This window comes from Castor canadensis, chromosome 5 (assembly GCF_047511655.1).
Source record: "Castor canadensis chromosome 5, mCasCan1.hap1v2, whole genome shotgun sequence".
In the NCBI taxonomy this organism is placed as follows: domain Eukaryota; kingdom Metazoa; phylum Chordata; class Mammalia; order Rodentia; family Castoridae; genus Castor; species Castor canadensis.
Genome location: NC_133390.1, coordinates 95,272,307 through 95,293,510, shown reverse-complemented (window position 1 = coordinate 95,293,510; position 21,204 = coordinate 95,272,307). Strand labels below are relative to the sequence as shown.

The 21,204-nt window shown below is 34.2% G+C and overlaps 1 protein-coding gene and 1 non-coding gene across 16 annotated transcripts in view; one reads left to right on the top strand and one right to left on the bottom strand.

Moving 5' to 3' along the window:
• Nlgn1 (neuroligin 1) overlaps window positions 1–21,204 on the top strand; it is an 841,293-nt gene that overhangs the window by 521,306 nt on the left and 298,783 nt on the right. The gene's annotated exons all lie outside the window — the stretch shown is intronic.
• Window positions 270–355, bottom strand: LOC141423689 (small nucleolar RNA SNORD62). Its single transcript, XR_012448516.1, has one exon. It is a non-coding gene; the product is annotated as a small nucleolar RNA SNORD62 (small nucleolar RNA).

The window sequence follows — 21,204 nt, the reverse complement described above, 5'->3', positions numbered from 1 at the left end:
ATTGGATTCCTTAGCTTTCCTTGAAATAGAGATTATGTTGTACTCTGTCATTATTCCTAAATAACTAAGATTTTTCCCCTATATTTTATACCCTGTTAAATGAGAACAGCTTCTCTCTCTCACTCTCTCTCTCTCTGTCTTCCTCCCAATAATCTGTAATCCTGTAGGTATTTTTTCAGAAAACTTCTTGATGGGTCTGTCTTGATCACAAAATTAGCCTTTCATTGAGAATTAAATCTTTTTTAAATTTTTTAATGTTTTTTTCTTGGTCTCTCAGTCACTGTCCTCTTCATGTCTCTGCTATTGAGTCCACAGTGAAGGGTCAGAAAAATCTATTGGAATCACATCACCAAGGTTAAGAGATGTGCCAAAGGTCATACAGCCCAAAATATCAGAGATGGCATTTAGCTATAACTTAGTGAATGAAAGTTACAATTTTTAGTTGAAATCTTAGCACAAGAATCAATAGTTAAAGTCTAATCTAAAACTTTCCTTTTATGTAGTCCAGCTTGAAAGTATGGATTTTTTTTAACCAGCCCTGAAGGTCAATAGATGTTAGTTTTATTGGAACCCAGGAGAAATGAAAAATCCAATAATGCCACTGCTACACAAAGTTAGCCAAGTTTGAGTTCCTTGAAGTTCAAAGTGGCCAATTCCATCTGTCATGAGAATATGGAGTATACACAGCAGGCACAAACACTGTCATACATACACACTTATTATTAAATTAATTCAGACCAAAAAGTCCATCAGAATCAAACGGAGTTTGGAAACACTAGACTATCTAGTTTGTCTAAATATTTGTTTTTTTTCAGTATATGTATTTTAGTCTATTTAACCAATTGCTAGTAAAATAGCCAATATTTTAAGTAACCATAGATAGCAGACTATTAGAGTTTGTAAACTAAGACAGACTACTGAATTATATCACAGGAAGTTGGTGGCTAATAGAGATTTTGAGACTCCAAAAACGTATCACTCCCCATAGACCTTATGAAGTCTCTAGCAAAAGCAAAATTTCTTAAGCATATTTCCAAGGACAACACCTCACGGAAATATTGAACTAGCTTCCAAAACTTCTCATGGACTTGGATTCTACCATTCAGCATGTTTATTTGCTTCACAAAATCCTTTGAATTTTCACATTACTATAAACTTTTTCCATGATTTTATTTATTAATTACTGTCAGTTTTAGTGACTTTATATTGAAATTAGCATTTTAAAAGAAATGGTCTTTTCTTTTGTGTCTTTCTTTCTTTTTTTTTTTTTAATATTTATTGCTCTTTCCTGAAATTGGTGCAAGGAGTTTTAAGAGCAAGAGCAACCAAGAAAGGGTCCAAATCAGCATGCTCTCCACTTTCCTATGAATCCCAAGCTAAGAATACTTTATAACAATTTTAAATGATAAATCAAAATTAGAATATATCAAGACATATAAAACTTATACAAAATTCAAATTTCAGTGTCTACACACAAACTTTTATTGGAGCACTGCCTTGTTGCTTCATTTACTTATTGCCTGTGGCTGCTTTTGTGATGCAATGGCAAAACTGAGGGGTTGAGAGAGATTTCCTGGCCCTTAAAAATATTCAGTTATCCCAAACCTGATCTAAGACATCATGGCTTCTAAAATTATCTTCAACTAAGAAGTTTATATTTCTCTTCTTTTCAAAGTAAGAAACCATCTTTGATTTACTTTTGCCAGCCTTCTGTTAAAATCCAGCATGTTCTTCACTTAACTTGCTAACTTCAACCATCAAGACCATTAAAGGCATAAACATAAGGAATGTTTTCTTGAGTGTAAAGTTTCTAAACAGAAGCCTCTGCTAAAAAAAGGATGTGGAAATCTCACTTCTAAAGAATAAAAGTTGCTCTACCTCAATCCATGTATTAGAATCAAGAGTATAAACTTTCGCTCAAATGCCTGTTTTGACTCAAAAGAGCTGTTTCATATATTGAGTGGGGATAATTATACTAACCTCACAGGTGTGTTGCAAAGTACAAATGGATGTGATGGTAAGGCAAGTTTTGAACATACTATTCTGGATTATAATACTCAATGCATTTTAATCTCCCTTTTCTCCCTTTGTCTACTCAAATTCTGGGTGAACTCTGGTATCTTAAAACTAAAATCAGATATAGAATACTATGTAATGCCTCTCAAGAATAAGTCACTAGTTTTGTATTCCTTTTATTTTATGTTTCAAACTTTTATTTTGGTGTTGTAGTTTATAAATTCCATCTCTACCCCTGCCTTCACCTCAAGGGCAGCATTTTCTATCCTGAGCCATTTAAGTGCCTACATCCTGCACTTCCTCATAAGCAGCACACATTTCATGTTTATTACAGTGTGTGTAATTTGCATTATTTTTGTTCCTTCCACCAAAAGTTTATAAATTCAAAGTTAATAAACACAACAAAAATCATTTATCTCTTTTATTATAGCCTTATAAAGGTATTATACCTAAGCATTGAGACACCATAGGAAATCTTGCATGGATGACCAGGATTGCAAGGCAGGTGGCAGCTCACAGACATGATTATTGCAGTTTTCTGTAGCATTTTCACAAATTCCTAAATTGAAAGTCCCAGCTGAAAGGGTAATACAATATTGAAGAAAAGACCTTTAAAAAGAAAAAAAAAAAAACTTGTGTAAGCTTTCATCAGTTACTATATTGATTCCTTCATTTTAGGTCTTCAATGTATAAGTCTGATTTTGTTGTAGCACATGGTTATAACATGACAACCTGCAAAGGAGGACTCTCTTACTTTAGCTTGCATTCTAAAATTGGCATTCTTGCTTCAGCATTCATTGTTGTGTTAGAAAGTGAGTGTATTAACAACCTGAAGGGTTTGGGAATGATCCTAGGTTTACTGTGACTGTCTTGGATTAATATGCGTCTTTCCATTATTTAGTAATGAAACAGAAAATAAAATGATTTTATTTCAATAGAGTATAAAAAATTATTAAAATCATGTAAAATTAAACTCATGAGAACACTGGGTCATACATACACAGAAACAAAATGAAAAATTTCTGAATTAACTTTGTAATATAAAATTTCAAATTATAAAACTAATAACTTGCTTTCTTTCATTCCCATCTGCTTGCTCTGAGGCCATTCTGCAGCTCTCAGACCATTTGGTGAGAAACTAGACCAAAAAGATTGTTAGAAATATAACCAAAATTTGGATGTACTCACTCTGTGTAAGGGCATGAGCTGTTAGTGATGAGCACATAATCTTCCATTAATGGAATTTGTGACTATATTAGTTGCTTAAGTGCATTTTTCTATCCTTGTTAATTATAAACTGGACTCCAGAGTACTGATTGTATGAAATAACTCACCCATCAGTGAAAGGTGCTGAGATACATTCAGGTAAATAAGGCTCAGAGAATAAAATCAAGATGCTTTATTAACTAATGGCTAAAATTGGGAGACAAGATTTATGGTTGGATCCAAAAATAATGATACTCCAAGCAACAGGTATAATTTTACCAAATCTTTATATTACAAGTGATTCATTACCACTGAGACTTAAATATCTGCAGTTTGAATTTTCTTAATTAATTAAAATGAAAACAGACAGGGCTATCATGCAGAAAAAAGTAAATAATCTATGACTTCTGTTATCTGTGCTATATCCCCTAGAAAGCAATTGTTAGAGATTAGTCATTAATAGCTAATAATAACTTGTCAAGTGATTTTATATAATCTATTACACCTTTGTTTTATATTTTTGTAAAACATTACAGTGCTTTCACAATGGGATTAGTATAAGATAGGGTAGTAGAGGCAAATGTCTTCTGGCAAAAAATAGCAAGTAGTGCTGGGTGTGGTCACACATGCCTATAATTCCAGCACTCAGAGGAGGAGGCAAGAGGTCATGAGTTTGAGACCAGTCTAGGCTTGATTTCGAGTTTCAATCCAGCCTGTCCTACATAGACAAAAAAAAACAGAACAAAAACCAAAAATCAGTTGTTCTGATTAATTACATAAGATGATATATTTTAGTGTTGTCATTTTATGAAGTTAATCTGGGATGTTCTGTCAACATTTCAAATTTTAAACTGTAATATGTGTAGTTATAACTCAATAATTTAGTTTTTCTATTGTTAAAGACAATGCTTTGAGGGTTAATGTTACCTAAATGTAAAACCTAAGAATTAAACATAAGATGTTCAGTAGGTTATCACATATTTTTGAGCATCTATTAAGTTTTCATATATTTATTGTCAGTCATCAAACACTGGGAATACAAAAATGATTCAAAGAAGGTGAATGATTCAAAGTCCTTGAAGACAAGGACTTGCTTTCTACCATGAGAAACAACAGAAAATTGCATTGTGTCTTGAGTGCAGCCAATTACTCACTAATGGTATTCAGAACTCCAGTTCTCTTTTCCAGCCTCAGAGTAGAATTGTCCTCCCCAGCCTCTCGAAGTTAGGTATGGCTACTTGACTTCTTTAACTAACTAAATGTGAACAGAAGTATCACCACAGAGCCAGAGTATATAATCCTTTTCTACCTTACTGTCAATGCTGAGTCCAGAAGGACATGTTTGCCCAGCAGTCTCAGCCTTGGTGGGGAGTGACTAGAGTGAATAGGGGCTTCCAGTGTTCTGCATTGGGTATGCATGAAAACAAGGAAAAATACATGATCGTTGTATTAAGCCTGAAATTTGGGGATTCTTTGCCCCTGAAATATAACCTACCCTATGTTGACCAATGTTGCTATTGTGCACAAAATGTCAAGGAGTCACAAATATACTGTGCTGGTGGTGTATTGAGATAAATTGAGTAATTAGTCACTGATGGGTTTTCTCTAACCCATGCTCAGAGGTACCTGACATCAGTGATGTAGGGTAGACATCCCTGGTGGCAAGAGCAGAGTTTAGAGCTGGTGATCCATACCCACCAAACATACACAATATGCAATAGCATTTATGACACTGTTGTACATGTAGTCTTTTTCTTTTTAATTTAGCTCCATTTATGAATCCTTAAAAATGCAGATTATAGACCTCCACAAATCTGACTGAGTGTATCTGGATACACGGGATATTTAAGAAGTGACTCTGGTAGTTCTAATGCTCAGTCTTATTAGAAATTCTTATAGTAGGTGATCTGTAGCATCCTTTTCAGCTCTAAGACTTTGTGATTCTAAGATTATGTTCACAAAAACCTAAAACTGTCATTTTTATTGGTTCTTTATATGATTACCATCTATTTAATCTTGTAAGTAATTTTGGCCATGGATCTTCTCTGTGGCTTATTTTGCTTTTCTTTAAGTTCTATAGATACTGTAAGAGTTATGCAAAATGGGCTTATAGAAATGAATTGCCTACCAAATACTTTTGCAAAAACATACCCCAAAATGAAAAACATGCATGTAGTGCAAAAAAATGATTTTCTGCAGCATAGATTAAAATTTCAGCTGGAAATGTTCATGTAATTCAGCACTTGTGCTGAGAGCTCAACTGTGTTGGACTCATCCAGCAACATTGATTTTTCATGTTCTTCTTCCTTCAGATGAAGAGAATCAAGTTAAATTTGTAGGGAATGAAAGCTAAACAGCCCTTTACATGAAGGTCTATGCCCGGTTGCATTTATCTTGTGGGTTAAAATCATTCATTGATCGTTAATCACCTGTGGTTGTTTACACACAACAGGTTCCCTGGATAGCACAAACCCACAAGGAAGATTATACGTACCACAGGAAGCAATCAATAAAAAGACTCATAATGATCTTCCTGAGAGGAAACTGAAAGATTTTCCTTTTGTGACATTCTGTATATGTGTGATAGGATTGTCAAAACAGACATAAGCGTTTCCAGCTGGCAGAAAAATGTTTTTGACATTGATTTTTGTATTCACTTTCCTTGTCACACTATAATGATATTAAAAATGGAAAAGAATAATTTGTAAATTTCTTTTAATGGAGAAATTAATCTTTATCCAAATAATCATGATGCATACCTTTGGTCATATTTGAAATATTAACATTTTTCTTTTTCCTTGCTGATGCCTACTTAAAGCATCCAGTCAAAAGCCCTTTACTACCATCTAAAAGAAGTTGAATGACATTTATCTCAGGAGTTTAAAAAGTGGTTCAGTGAATCTTCATTTCAAAAGTGATTATTTGGTCTTATACAAAAGCTATATTGTTTGCAATCAACTAACATACCTTGAAATTTTATGTTGCAAACACTGGACTAACAACAAAAAATAAAAACTAAATGGTTTAAAACTCACCTATGTTTGCTTTTTTGTAGATTTCCAGTCTGTAGTACATGTTATACCTAGCTTCTATTTGAGAAAATAACGGCTCTCATTAACTTAATAACACGAATTTATTTTTCCTTAAATCTGTCTTTTTTCATGTTTTTTACTGCTGTCTTGGGTGAGGGTACATTGTGGCATTTACAAATTTCTTATAATGAATCATATATTGTACTTGAATTCACCTCGCCTACCACCATTCTCCTTCATCCTCCCTCGCCATATTCCTGGAAAAGTTTCAACAGGTACCATTTTTCCATTTGCATACATGTATACACAGTATTTGCACCATATTCACCCTCAGTCACCATTTTCTCACCCCTCCCCCCCACTGGTACCAGTACCCCCAGGCAGAACCTGTTCTGCCCTCTTGTTCTCTGATTTTGTATAAGAAAAGAAAAAGAAGGAAAAAATGGCATTTTTGTTTGTTTAAATAGCTACACAGGGAGTTTCCTTGTGTCACTTCCATGTTTGTATATATTGTAGCCCGATTTCGTTCACCTCCTCTATTTTTCTTCTTTTTTCCTTAGTCCCTTTTTTATGGTTGTTCAAATCTGTCTTGAAACCGTTGTTATTAATATAAAACTACAGTTTTGATATACTTCCTTCTGAAAATCTGACCTGAATAAATTAAATTTCAAAATGAAGCTTTCACTTCAAACTTCAAGAAGAAGAATGAAGTTGACGGACCCATCAGAGAGCACATGCAAAAATTCCTTGAGATCTTCCAATGATCATATCCTTTACAAAATCATTTTCTGAGTTCGTAAAGTTGTCTTATAATTCCAGGTGATATTTGGAAATGACATAATTCTCATGAGTGAATCAAGATGGTTTAATCTCTCTGAACATTTGTCAATGGATATTCCTGAAACCACCCAGCTGCTTATTGTTACAAATATATGATAGTAAACACCAACTCAAATTGTAAATTGCTTAATTGTCACCATTGACTTTCACTGGTTCTAAAAGTTCGTGACTCTTACCTGTTTCCCGTAATTTTAAAAAGTTTTAAATATTATACTTGGCATACTTTAATAAAGAGGTTTTGGGTAGCTCTCAGGGGTTAAGCATGAAGTGAAATTCAGGTAGAAGTTCTCTAATTGTGTAAATGTGTGGAGACTGAGAGTGAATGCCTGTGTCTGCATGACAAATAGTTTGCTTGCTGCTCCAATTATCCGAAGATCATAGTATGGAATCATAATTTGCTCTCCAAACTACTCAGGCCTTCCAGAACACTGCCTGAAATTAAATCTTCTGTTTGTGCATGGATTATGAAAAATTGAATGACAGTTCATTTTCACAACACATGACAAACATAAAAGAAATTACGAATTAATTTTAAACCCTGCTTAGCAGAGTCTTATCAAATTGATGGCACCCTTTGTCTCATTGAAGTCAGGCATCAGAGTCGATATGCTTAATTAGAATAAGGAATCTCTAAATGTTGTAGACTGACAGCTCAGATCATCCATTGGACCCCCAATGGTTTGAAGCCTAAAACAAAAACAATTGGTTTAAAAGGTTGACTGAATATGACTTTCACTTCTGTGCACTACATTAAGCACATCAAAGTGTATTATTTTGCTTGATGTTAAATAAACAAAAGCCAAAAAGCTTTTAGGCACTTGTTTAGATAAGTGGGTGAAAAGGGAAAGATAGATAGATAGATTTAAAAAATCTGTATTGGCATGTGTGACCTTGACAGTTTCCTTTAGCCTCTTTTAAAAGGAAATATAAGCTGAAATTAGAAGTAAATGTCCTTTTGCAATTATTTTTAGATTATTCTGGAGCTAACTATGCAATGGATGAATTAGTTAGACTCTCTCCTCTCCCATTTCAGCCCTTTCACTATTCATTAGAAGCCATCATGAGCTTGTATTTAACACCATTCCAGGGATACATGTGCATTTCCCATCTTAAAAGCATCCCACTTATGAATAACAGACATCCACAGATGCTGTGGGGCACTGGCTGTTCCCAATTAGAAGACGACACTCACAGCAAGTTGTACACTCCTCCACACTTGTAGACCTTTGATGCTCCCTCTCTGTCAACTGATTAGCATCTTCTTAGGTTGAAAGCATTTTCCCAGAGAAGCATCATGGTTTTACACACACACACACACACACACAAAATTAGTGAAGCAATCCTTGTATTTTTGGCTGCCTATTACAATTGTTGTACTGTTGTAGAGCCAACAGCTATGGTCAGTCAAGTTTAGATTAACATCTGCTTAACTGACTCATAAAAGTAGCTTCAGAAATAGAAGCCCACGCTAATGGCGCTGGAAGTAGGAACCAACATATAAACTTGCAGAGTATTACTCAGTGGAGACTGGCCTAACAGCTGCTGTGAGGGTGAGATACCTCAGTATGGCTCAGATAATTGTGACGCGGTTCAGATTTTTTTGCATAATCAGCATGTTCCGATCTCCGAATAGCACCAACAATTTTTGAAAGTGTGGCATGAACTTCATAGTCCAGAGTTTAATTTTAAGATGGATATTATGGCTTGTGCCTATAATCCCAGCTTTTTAGGAGATAGAAATTGGGAGGATTGTGGTCCGATACTGGCCCAGGCAAAAAAGTTTTAGTGAGATCCCATCTCAAAAACATATTGGTCTTGGTGGTTTACTCCTGTAATACCAGCTACATGAGAGGTATAGATCAGTGGATCATGGCCTGAGGCCAAAGAAAACATGTTTAGTTTCAAGATTTTCATTTGAATAAGAGTTAGAAATGTTTTTGTCTATTAAGAACAAATCGTACTATCATGAAAATTTTAATATATTATATTTAGTTATTGGTATCATTTTACAAAAATTATTTGGAAATGTGACTGTTTATATGTCTGTTTATTTTCAATTTTTTTTAAGAAAAGCTTTTTTAGGAGATGTAGTGGTTATACTCCCTTTCTACCCAAGAATTGATAAAGATCTTTCCATCAAAAAAAAAAAAAACAAATTTCAACCAAAAGAAATGTGAAACATTTTTGTGTCAGAAGAGTTGTATATATTGTTCTTTTCTTTCATGGTTTATAAGAACTTCAACTCTTACTTTGTGAAATTGATTTAATCTTCCATTAAAATAGTAACATTTCTGACAAGAAAATGTGGAAGACAGATTTGTTAGTGGTAAAACCAAATTTTCAAATACAAATTCAATGAGAATGCACTTTATTTACTTTTTCTTTTCTTCATGGGCTGACAGTGTAACGTATTAATAGTCCTAAAAGTAATGAAGGACATAAAATACTCTTGTTTTTTCCCTTGGGAGTACCTCCATGTTAATTACTTTTATAAAATGCCTTGTGCATTTCTCTAACCATTGCAACCCTGGCACAAACCTTGCTGAGCCAAGTGTTCCTACTTAGGATTTCAGAACCAGACAGGTCTGCAGAATTCAGGCTGCCCACAACTGTCACCTGAAAACCAGCCAGCTCAGGAAGGCACTAGAGTTAGAACTTCATTTTCTTTTTTGGTGAAAATTCATTCAGAATCAATTCCATTTGCACTGTTTCCTTAACTTAGGTTAGAGGTATGTCACCTCTTGCCTGAGTCAGGTAACATTTAGTGTGACCTGCTTTGTCAAGGAGCTCTAAGATTGACACAAATCAATGGCTGAAGCTTTTGGAGGAATCCAGTTTCTCAGGCTTGGGAAGTTTATGCTTTTGTTTTCTACTGGCAGATTTCCTCCTTGCCATCTGATTTGTCACAGCTTCTACTATTATCACTTATAACAATGAGAACAGCTTGTAGGATGTCCGGTAAAGTTTCCCAAGTGTGAAGCTGTGACATTTTGTTATTCTAGATGCTCAGGAAGCAATACTGTATTTCTACTTAACATTTGATGTTTTGCATTAAAGGATTATTCACTAAGTAGTGAAACAGAGGAAAATCAATCTCTTTCCAACGTCATTACTAATAAATATGTTTGCTTGTATTTTCTAAGAGAGGTGGCAAGAAATACAGATAATGAGTGAATATTTGACAGACTTATACAAATGTGCCAGGCAGTATTAGAGAAAGCAAAAAGCAAAATAAGGAACTGAACCATTTATCACTTTTTATGATAAAGCTCATTTTAAATGCCCACTGAATAGTATCAAAAATTTTGTTCTCTGTGCAAGGAAGGTTGAAATGCTTCCAGGAAGGAAGCACTGCACCACCTTCTTAGAAATGGTTGGTGCTGTAATATAATGGATTTTCATCTTTTATATCATGAGATTTCCAAATCGAGCCAATTTAAATGAATCATGAGTGAACACGTGGAGGAAAATACCGTTTTAAAAAAGGACAAAGTTGATCTTCTGTCTGAAACTTTGTTTACATAGTCAATATGAAGTCAATAGAAACCTGCTCCTGGCTACAATTTCCTGATGCTCCATGTTGGCAATGCAGAAAAATTCTAGGCCCTGGGGGAGGGGGTCACCCTTCTCTGGTCCTGGAAAGCTTGCTATTGATGAGATGTTATCAGTCAACCAGTACTCTCCTAAGCCCAGTATGTTCACTGTCAAGGAAAAAGATTGAGTGGCAAAGCTAGCAGGGAAGAGACTCGTGATCAGAGTTAGGAAGGACGCTCCCACTCAAATCTTCAAATGACTTTTCCTACCATCAGTTTAAATTCAGATGGAAAGGGTGTGACTCCTCTGTATAGCTGTCTTTTGCCTTTCTCAATCATCTCCAGCCTATTTGACTACTAGAGGAAACTCTTCTCCTTGCCAGTGCTATCTAGGTGATCAATCAATGCTCTGCAGTTTAACAGTTCTGTGTCTTTGCTCACTCTGGTAGATTGTTAGTTTCTTAAAGATAACATTATGCAAGACTGGTTGTCTGACGTTGGTATTCAGAAATATTTGTTTGCATAAATGAGTAGATAATAAACAGTCAAGTTTAATCAAAGCTTTTTATTTGCTCTGTCTGGCTACTATACTTTGTGCAACTTTATATTTGACAAACTTTGATGGTAAAGAGAAAAATGAAATGGAGGTCACTTTCTGAATAATTTAGGGCCTTAAGCCCCCTTTACCTGGACTTTAATGGAAATTTGATTGGATTGCTTTCATCCAACCTGGGCTTCATTTGACCTGATTTGAAAGTCAATAATACAGTCTGATAGAAGGCTCTAATCTAAGCCTCATCTGCTTGATTTCATGAGTCTTTTGGAAATTCTGAAAGAGATGGGTATTTTCCAATATATCTAGGTTTCCTTTGGGGGGGCAGGGTCAGAGCAGGAACCAGAAACGGTACTCTCTGGTGTCATTTGCACCTGTGCAGCTATCTGTGCTTCCTCCTACACCTCTAACTTAACAAATGCATTTTTTGATGTGAGTGTAAACCTAATTTTCCAGTGCATAATGCTAGTGCCTCTGGAGTATGCAGAGATGGCTGGAATCTGCACTAAGTGGTTGAAGAATAAAGACTTTCCTTGTCATTATTTGCACAGTCTGTAGTATTCAGCTGCCAGCCCATACGATATTATTTGTGTGATGCTTGGTGACAGTCTGTGTTGAGTTTTAGCTATGATTTTTGACATAATTTAATGAGCTAGGATGCCATTTTCCCCTGTAAAAAATATGCACATATTTTCAATGTCAATGAAATGTTTTTGTACAATACATTATTTTTCTGGAATCCAGAATTTTTATTCTTAACAGATATAAACATTATATATTCACTATATAAAACTGTCCTTTTTTCTTGCTTGCAATTATGAGAGGTTTAGTCTTCAGAATAATTGAGGGAGGAAAATGTACCCACTTGATTGCACAGGCTTGCTTCTTTCCTATTCTTCCTAATTAGCTTTTAACAAGCTGTCAATCTTTCACTTTGTATGTTGCATTTGTAAAGAAAGGACAAGGATGAACTGCAACATCCCTGTGAATGTAGTCTCTGCCTCCTAATGGAGGCGACTCCAGGCTATTGAGGTGGGTTTTAGCCCCACAACTTTGAGTCAAATACAGTGTGATTTTTGCTAGTGCCATAAGCTGATGTTGAGCACATATTTGTGTGTCTGTGTCATCTGCTGCTTTCCATCAACCTCTTCTGTAAAGACCCACCATAGCAAAGCAGGAAAACTCCTACTTAATGTTTTTCCTTTCATTAAATTAGAATTTTAAAAATGACATTTGTCTTTCTTTTACCTGATAATAACAGTACCATGCATTAAATATGAAGAAATGTGAATGATTAAAAGACTATACTCAATGAACCAAAATCATCTATTAATACATTAGGCAAAGAGAACTAATTCAATATTTTAGTGCATTCCTTTAAGGTTTATTTAGGATTGATGAATGGTTGTGTGTGTATATACAAGTATATATTTATTGTTTTCATCACAGAAATGTGGCATTTTATACATATATATTAGTTTTGTAGTTTTTATTATTTTTGTTTTTGGTGCTACTGGGGCTTGATCACTTGTATTATAAACACCCCCCAACACATCCACCTCATCATTCTTCACCAACAAGACCAAAAAAATCAACTCAACAAACAAACCAAACACCAAAGCACCTCAAATGACCACATTAGAACCCCACATCTCAGGATAATCTTCAATAGCCATCGCCGTAGTATAACCAAATATCACTATCATCCCACCTAAATAAACTAAAAACACCATTAAACCCAAAAAAAGAACCACAAAAACTTAAAATCAACCCACAACCAACCCCACCGCTGACAACCAGCCCAAAACCACCATTAATAGGAGAAGGCTTAGAAGAAAATCCTACAAAGCCCAACATAAACATAACACTCAATAAATACATAGAATAAGTCATAATTTCCACATGGACTCAAACCAAGACTAATGACATGAAAAATCATCGTTGTAATTCAACTACAGAAACCCCTAATGACAAACATCCGAAAAACACACCCATTAATAAAAATTATTAACCACTCATTCATTGACCTCCCAACGCCATCCAATATCTCAACATGATGAAACTTCGGTTCCCTACTAGGAATTTGCTTAATCCTACAAACAGGATTATTTCTAGCAATACACTACATATCAGACACCACAACAGCATTCTCTTCAGTCACACATATCTGCCGAGACATAAACTACAGTTGAATTATATGATAGCTCCATGCCAACGGAGCTTCCATATTCTTTATTTGCCTATTCATACACGTAGGGCGAGGAATTTACTGCGGATCATATGCCTTCATAGAAACATGAAACATTGGTATTATCTTACTATTCACAGTCATAGCTACCACCTTCATAGGATATGTTCTCCCTTGAGGGCAAATATCATTCTGAGGAGCCACAGTAATTACCAACCTACTCTCAGCAATTCCGTACATTGGGTCCAATCTAGTAGAATGAATCTGAGCTGGATTCTCTGTAGATAAAGCCACCCTAATCTGATTCGGGTTAGGGTCATACACTTTCTGGGCAAATGATCTATTGCTAGAGTCACACCCTTATCCCTTTTAGGTTTAGCTTACTTTTTAAATAGGGTCTCATGCTTTTGCCAGAAGCTGACCTAGGACTGCAATCTTCCTGCCTCAGCCTCCTAGGTATTTGAAATGCGTGTCACCATGCCAGTCCCTGTTTTATGCATTTAAAACTGATGAAATAGCATGCTTATCATGTTTAATGGTCCCTTCATTTACAGAAATAACTTACATATCAACTTTGAGTCATGTTTTAAGAAGGGGTTTTTGAAGAGAGATGACTTGGTACTCTACAATGTTTCACCCAAGTTTTGCAACCTTGGAATTGTCTTATCTATATAATATAGTCAATAATGGAAAATACATTTCTATTATTAGAAAGGATTGTTATAATTAATGTACTTAATAGTTGGTAAAATTCATATATTCCTACATATAATAATGATAAGAACAATGATACTAGTGTGACTAACAATAACATTTGCTATGTGGCAGGCCATGCACCTAGCACTTTGTACATGTTAACTCTTTTACTGTATTATGAAGCTAGGTATAAAGCTTTTAGCACAATTCTTGACAGACAGCCAATCATCAATAAACTTAGACTGTTATTTTATAATTATTATGCTTTATTTAATATCACTTGCTACCAGAATCACATGTAGACTAATGTTATGAGTGCAAAGGTAACTTTGTCAAAATGTCTTCAAATCATCAGCACAGAATACCTCTAAAATATCCCATGCAGACATTTAATATTGTGACTGGCAATTTGAAATTTACTTTTAGCTTTATGTAAGACCAAATTGTGAGAATAATGGACATTAAAACTATACTTGTAAATAACACAATTATTGAAATATGAAATGCCAAAACCGTTCTTCATACTCATGGCTACACTTGGAATATTAAATTTTAGAAATTGAATAAAAGAAAGAGTTATAAATATATGTAGTCAACTGAAGTAACAGAGATAACAATCCATTTGACAGTGATAAAACCAATTACATCTTCATTTTACTTAAACACAGTACTTGCTGTTATAAGAGGTCAAACAACTGAAAGGTGAAATAGATACCTAAGCTCATTGTGTCAAAATGGCCTAATATTTGGCCTCAAGTGCAGATGGGTGACTGCTTTCTAAAGTTAAAACAACATACAGAGCTCTATGAGATGTGGGAGACACAGCTTAGAGGTGTGCTTATCAATACATGTTCAATGTTAGAACAGCCTATTTTCAAACATCATGTCTGACATTTACAGCTGGCTGACCCTGGGAAAGCTACTTAGCATTCTCCAAATCTGATTTCCTCATTTATAAAGTGAGAGCACTTACCTCAAAGGTAAGAACTAAATAAGATAAGGAATGTCAAGCACATAGTACAGCGCCTGGAACATAAAAAACATTACCATTAGTTGATGATTTCATAGTTACAACATAGACAGTTCCAGATTATTCAACACGTGTTTTATCAACATTTGATTTTGAGGTGTCTGCAGAACAAAAGGAGACGACCAGAAGACCAGTAGGTTTGTCTCTCTGAAACTCAGAAGACATGCCAGAGACTAAGAAATTTTTTGTTTGATATTAGAATATGGGTAAGTAAATGGATCAACATAGAGATTTTAGGAGAAAGAGGGCTCCCCAAAAAATAGGAGGGTACAGGTTTTAAGGCAACAAAAGAAAGGAAGAAGACATGGCCATAGAAGCAAGAGGATGTTGATGCCATACTAGCAGAAGAGAAAGCAACAGATGGGTATATATAGCAGTATGAATATTTATATATTTGTCTGAAGCTGTTTGAAATTCCAGTATCTACCAGTGTACATGAATATTAAATATTAATGCTTCTATCCTAATTATTCTCAATTTTTATTCAATAATGATCTTGCAACTGGAAGTTTTAATTAATTATAATGAACTAAAATTTAGTGGAATTCAGAAGACTAACTGAAATGAAGATATTTGAGGAAATTTATAATAAAACATTTTAAAATCTTTTTCTTAAAATAGAAGATACAAGTTGGTAAATTTTTTAAAATCATGTTTTAACATTACAGAAAAGGTTTTGTCTATTGTACTGTTTGTCTCTTTACTGTTTTTTAAGCCTATGTAGCCTATGTAAAAATGTATTTACTTGCAAAAAAAGAGACTACTTCTAAAAAACTAGATAATAATTTTAAATAAACATTTGGAAAACCAACTCCTAACACATTTGTCCCAAAACAAGAGTTGCCCTTATATAAAGACAGTATTTTCAGATGCCTTTTATTATGGTTAAAAATAATTGTAAATATTTTTCTGAATGTAGTTTTTAATTATCTCAGTAATTGGCTGCCAGGAAAAGGGCTTTATATATGATATAGCTGTTAGTCATTTTTCTCTCATAGCAGAAGCAATACATTTACGGCATATAAACCTTCTTAATCTACAGGGCAGAAAAGAGCAAAACAGTAAATAAGACATAATTGGAAAGATTTATCTTCCTACATGACTTGGGGTGTTTGCAACTTCTCCCTGTACTTATGTATATTTTCAGAAAAATTTCCCTAATAACAATACCATAAATGTCATTTTATAGACTCTGGAGTAAAAAAGGCATGTGGATTGTACTTTTGAAGTCTCATCTTTACTACTTTCAGACTGAATATGATGAATTGATAAATAATCTTCAGTTAGTAAAATGAAGTCTTAAAAAATGAAGGCATTTATAGCATTCATTTTAAAATTACTGCAAACTATCTGCATAATATTATGTCAGAAAGTGAAGAATGACTTCACAATAATCCTAAAATTAAATTAAGTAAACTTGAATTTCTAAGTACTCATTACAGCAGGGTTTCCAGTGTTGCTAGACTTTAAGGAATTAGTGATGGGAGTCATTGCATCTGCATTGCTGGATCATCTGCCTTTGTAGCTTCTAATCAATTTTGCCTTCTGATTTTGATGGATATTTAACCACCTGCCTCTGGAGAGATTTGTGTTTATATACCTGCAAAATTCTTCAACAGAGTGCTTATTAAGTGTTAGCAGTTGAAAGACAGAAATAGTTGTTATGTAGTTGCTGTGACTTGAACAAATGTTAGAACCACATGACGTATTATATTGACTTAGTAACATTTGTAACCAAGGAAAATAGGGTCATTTCATTAAATTATTGTTTTATTTTTCTATTTATATATGCTTCAGACAATAGCTCATAGAGTTGTCAATGTTAAACTTTTAAACATTTTTGGACAAATGGGACCATCGATAAATACTTTGAATTTTCATCTCTGTGAATGTAAAATTTTCATTTAGCCAAGTTTGTTTTTTTCATTTATTAAAATTATGCTGACAGAAAATACAATTACTAAAAACCATTAAACAGATTTTCATGATTAGAGAAACTCTAGTTTTGGAATGCTTAAGCATATGCTATAGGTTTAATTGTATGAAATGTGCACATGTCTATGCAAATGAGAAACCAAATAAGTATACTAATGTTCCATCTTGTTCTTAAAAGGTCTTAAATAAAAAATAAATATGTTATTAATTATATAACTACCTTTTAAGCAGAACTGTATTTCCATCTAACTAGAAAAAATTAAATAGAAATGTTTTGCTTGAAAATTATGTGGTAGTCTTTTAGTTTATTAAAATAAATTTAATACATGTATATCCTTCATAAGTTCAGACTAGGTCCAAGATGTTTTGCTCAATATTTTTCAGAGTATAATTTAGTATATTACTATTCCTAAAGCTACAACAATTCTACCTTGACTATTCCCCTTCTTACTATATATGCAACCTCTATAAAAGCAAATATTCTCTTATCTTTACATTTTATATCATATTACTTTAGAGCACTCAAACTATAAAAATAACATTTCATGGGTATGTTACCTAGTATTTATGTAATTTTTAATGCTTGTCATTGTATAGTCACATAATTTCACTATGGCTTAATGTTAAACCAATTTATATCATTTATCCTTCCCAGAGTAATTCATGCACAGTGCAACAGAGACCCTGTGTCTGTGAACAGGGGCATGTTTTGGCAAACATTTGATGTTACATCTGATATTGTTCCTGGCATCATTTCCCTTACGCTTTTGCCATGACACTATTTTTCTGAGGGGGATGTTGAGGTATGAAAATCTTTTTCTTGCATTTCAATAATCCATGTTTCAGGTATAGCGAATGTCTTCCTCAAAGTTCATAGATGAGTGTGTGGCACAAGCTTGTCTATTTACTTCATTCCACCCCACAAAGATAGCTACTAAGATGAGGACACCCCTGGATCAGAGCCAAAGAACCTCAAGGTCCAGACATTAGTCTGTGTCTTTTCACTCAGGGACATATGTCTGGAGCTGCTGGTGACCACGCTGCCTGCAAAAGGAGAGATCTAGCTTTAGAATGGAGCAAGGAAGAGTCTTGGTGTCATCTTTGATTCTTGTATCCTACCAGGTTTTAATCTAGTACTCAACTGGATTTTTCACTTATGTCAGCTAATACATTCCCTTATTTTTGCTTTTGGCTGCTTAAGTTGAATTTATACCTTTTGCAACCAAAGAGGCCAGGTTAATACAGGAACTTGTACTGTATTTATTGCGTTTATTTCATCTATAAAGCAAGGGGCTATAATAGACAGCTATTCCATGACATCCTCTTCAGAAATCAGACTATCTGCATAACCACATGGAATTAGTTTCAGAGAATCCATGTTTATTACATCAGGGTAAATCATAAGTACTTACTGCTTTCCTTTGTTTTTTATCTTAATACTATTTTAAGTATTCTTAGCTTCCATATGTTTTATAATTGATTATCTACTCTACCACTTATTAGAATTCAGAATAGTTTAGAAATATTTATTTACGGGCTGGGAGCATGGCTCAAGAGCTAGAGGACCTGCCTAGCAAGTGCAAGACTCTGATTTCAAAACCCATTACTTCCCCAAAAAGAAATATTTATTTAAAAATTACTAATGAAAGATAATTAATTGTACTTAAACATATATGTGATAGAGAAATAATTTGTGCTTATAAATCACATTATTGTGCTAGATTCTTTTACTGAATGCTGACAAAATCACTATTATTACTTAATTTGTTTTACCAAAAAGATAAACTTTGTGTAAAAACAAATTCTACTCATTGATTTTTTTCAGAAGAAGAGCTTCATTAAAAAGAAGAATATGCTGTCATTTTTCTGTGACAGCGAGGAAATTGAGCTTTGTTAACTTTCAGACTTGCTTGTTATCCAAATGAGCACTAAACTAAGGTGACCAGATAGCCAGGCTAATGTAAATATGCCTGGATTGGCAGGGACCATCTCAATTTATATCCGTTTTCTTGCCATAATAACTAAGGGTTCTCTATTTTACTATCAAAAATATCCTAATTTGGAGAACTAAATTTAAGGTCACTCAAGGTATGTTCAGCAAAGATACCCTAAAGCAAAATTGATAAAGGAAAAAGGCTTGGTGATGAGCTTGTAGCCCCTTGCCCAAAAATGAGGTATTTGAGAATATTATATACTCACAAATGTTGTGTATGGAAGCAAAGCATAAAATGTAACATGAAGTTATAAAATATTAATGACCTGCGACTCTAATTTATTGGTAAGAAGAATGAAAGATACGTATATGCTTATTGATGAATCTTGCTCTATTCAGTAGATTTCAGTGAGCTGTTCTTCAGAAACAGGAATCAAGTGCAATTCACAGGTGGTACATGGTGTGTGTGCGTCAATGCTTCCTATAGCAGAACTCTGGGAAGCAAAGCATTTCTTACTAATTACCTACATCAGTAGTCACCACTAAGAAGATCTTTCTAAACTATAAATCTTGAGGGAAACGTAAAATGTTATTGTTATTATCATTATCACCGAAGTGCATAGAAGTATAACTGTTGCCAATGGAAAACTTGCAGTTAAAACTTACAGGAAATTCACTTTGCAAGTTAAATTGTCCATTTCCTGAATAACTAACCTGTGAGGTGGAAGTGGAGTCAGCATTTCCAGAGGTCCGCCAACCATTTAAACATCACTCCTTGCTTTTCTTCTTCGCATGTCTCATTCTCCACAATTTTTCAGTGGACACAATCTACTTCTGAAATAATAAGTGAAATTATCCCTAATTACTTAAAATGGTGTGTGATTTATATAGTCGTTAAATGAGGCATCAGAGGGTAAATTGAAACCAAGTCTGCTCTTCCCAGACTCCCCTACTTAAAATAATCCCATCATTTTATTTAGATTATCTATATAGCAGCATGCATGTATGCACACACATACAAGAATAGAGGGCTCGCTCACAAACATGAGAATTATCTGCTGAAGCTGGAAATCATGCCACATTGTTTTAGGATCAGTGATAGCTCCTTTAGATATCAACACATCGTAGAGAAAGGACCAAACAGCAAGCAAGCAAAAGGATGTGTGTATCAGAGGCTCATGGCTGCACCTCATTGATTCTACCTTTGTACACAAAAGCAGCCATAAACAAATGTCAATAAATGACAGTGACTGTGTCCCAGTGAAACTTCATCGTGGACACCAACATTTGATTTTCTTACAGTTATCACGTCATGAAATAAAATTCCTTTTTAAAATTGTTTCAAACACTTAAAATATAAACACTATTTTTCACTTACAGGCCATACAAAAATAGGCAGTAGACTGAATTTGACTTGCAAGCCATAGTTTACTGAACTCTGTCATAGACAAAGTAGACTCTGCCCAACCAGGAAGAAAAAATCCCTAAAGGAGGCATTTGACATTCAACAAATTTGCCCACATGTGCTACAAGGTGAATGCAATGTGTCTGAAAGGAGAAGTTACATTTTTTTCTACCTTTAGAAAATTCTCATTATTGTGGCACTAAGAAATTCTATAGAAACAGTTTCTAATTGGTTTTTACATAAAGAGTCCATGACAAATACACTGCCAGAAGAATGCTTTCTTATGCAGAAATGTGATGTTGGTTTCATGTATAATGATTTTCCTTGCCAATTAAATAATACTATAGGCAGGTGTGACATCATGTCTAGGCATAATCACAATTTTGACTGATAGGTTAGAATATGGGACATAAACAGGAAAATGGAGAATAATTGCTTGACTTACACTTTAGGTAAAAATAGTTGAAAAATAATACTACTCTCACATATGTGTGTGTGCATTAGGACTTATTCTAAAATTATTTCTTCTGTAACTGTCAAGGTCTAGTGATTAGGGGAAGTACCTTGGAGTCTATGGTCATACCACCCTGAATGAACCCCATCTCAGAAGCTAAGGAGGGTTAGGCCTGATTACTACTTTGGTGAGGCAAAGTACTTTGAAATTTTCTGATATCATTTAATATATTGCTTACTCAACAAGTCCACTTTGAATATATTATATTACATATACAAGTATTAATATAATTATATGCCATTGTGGACAATAAAGAATAAATATATGAAAAATTAAAGTATAATCTGATGACAACTATTAGCAAAAATAGAATTAATATTATT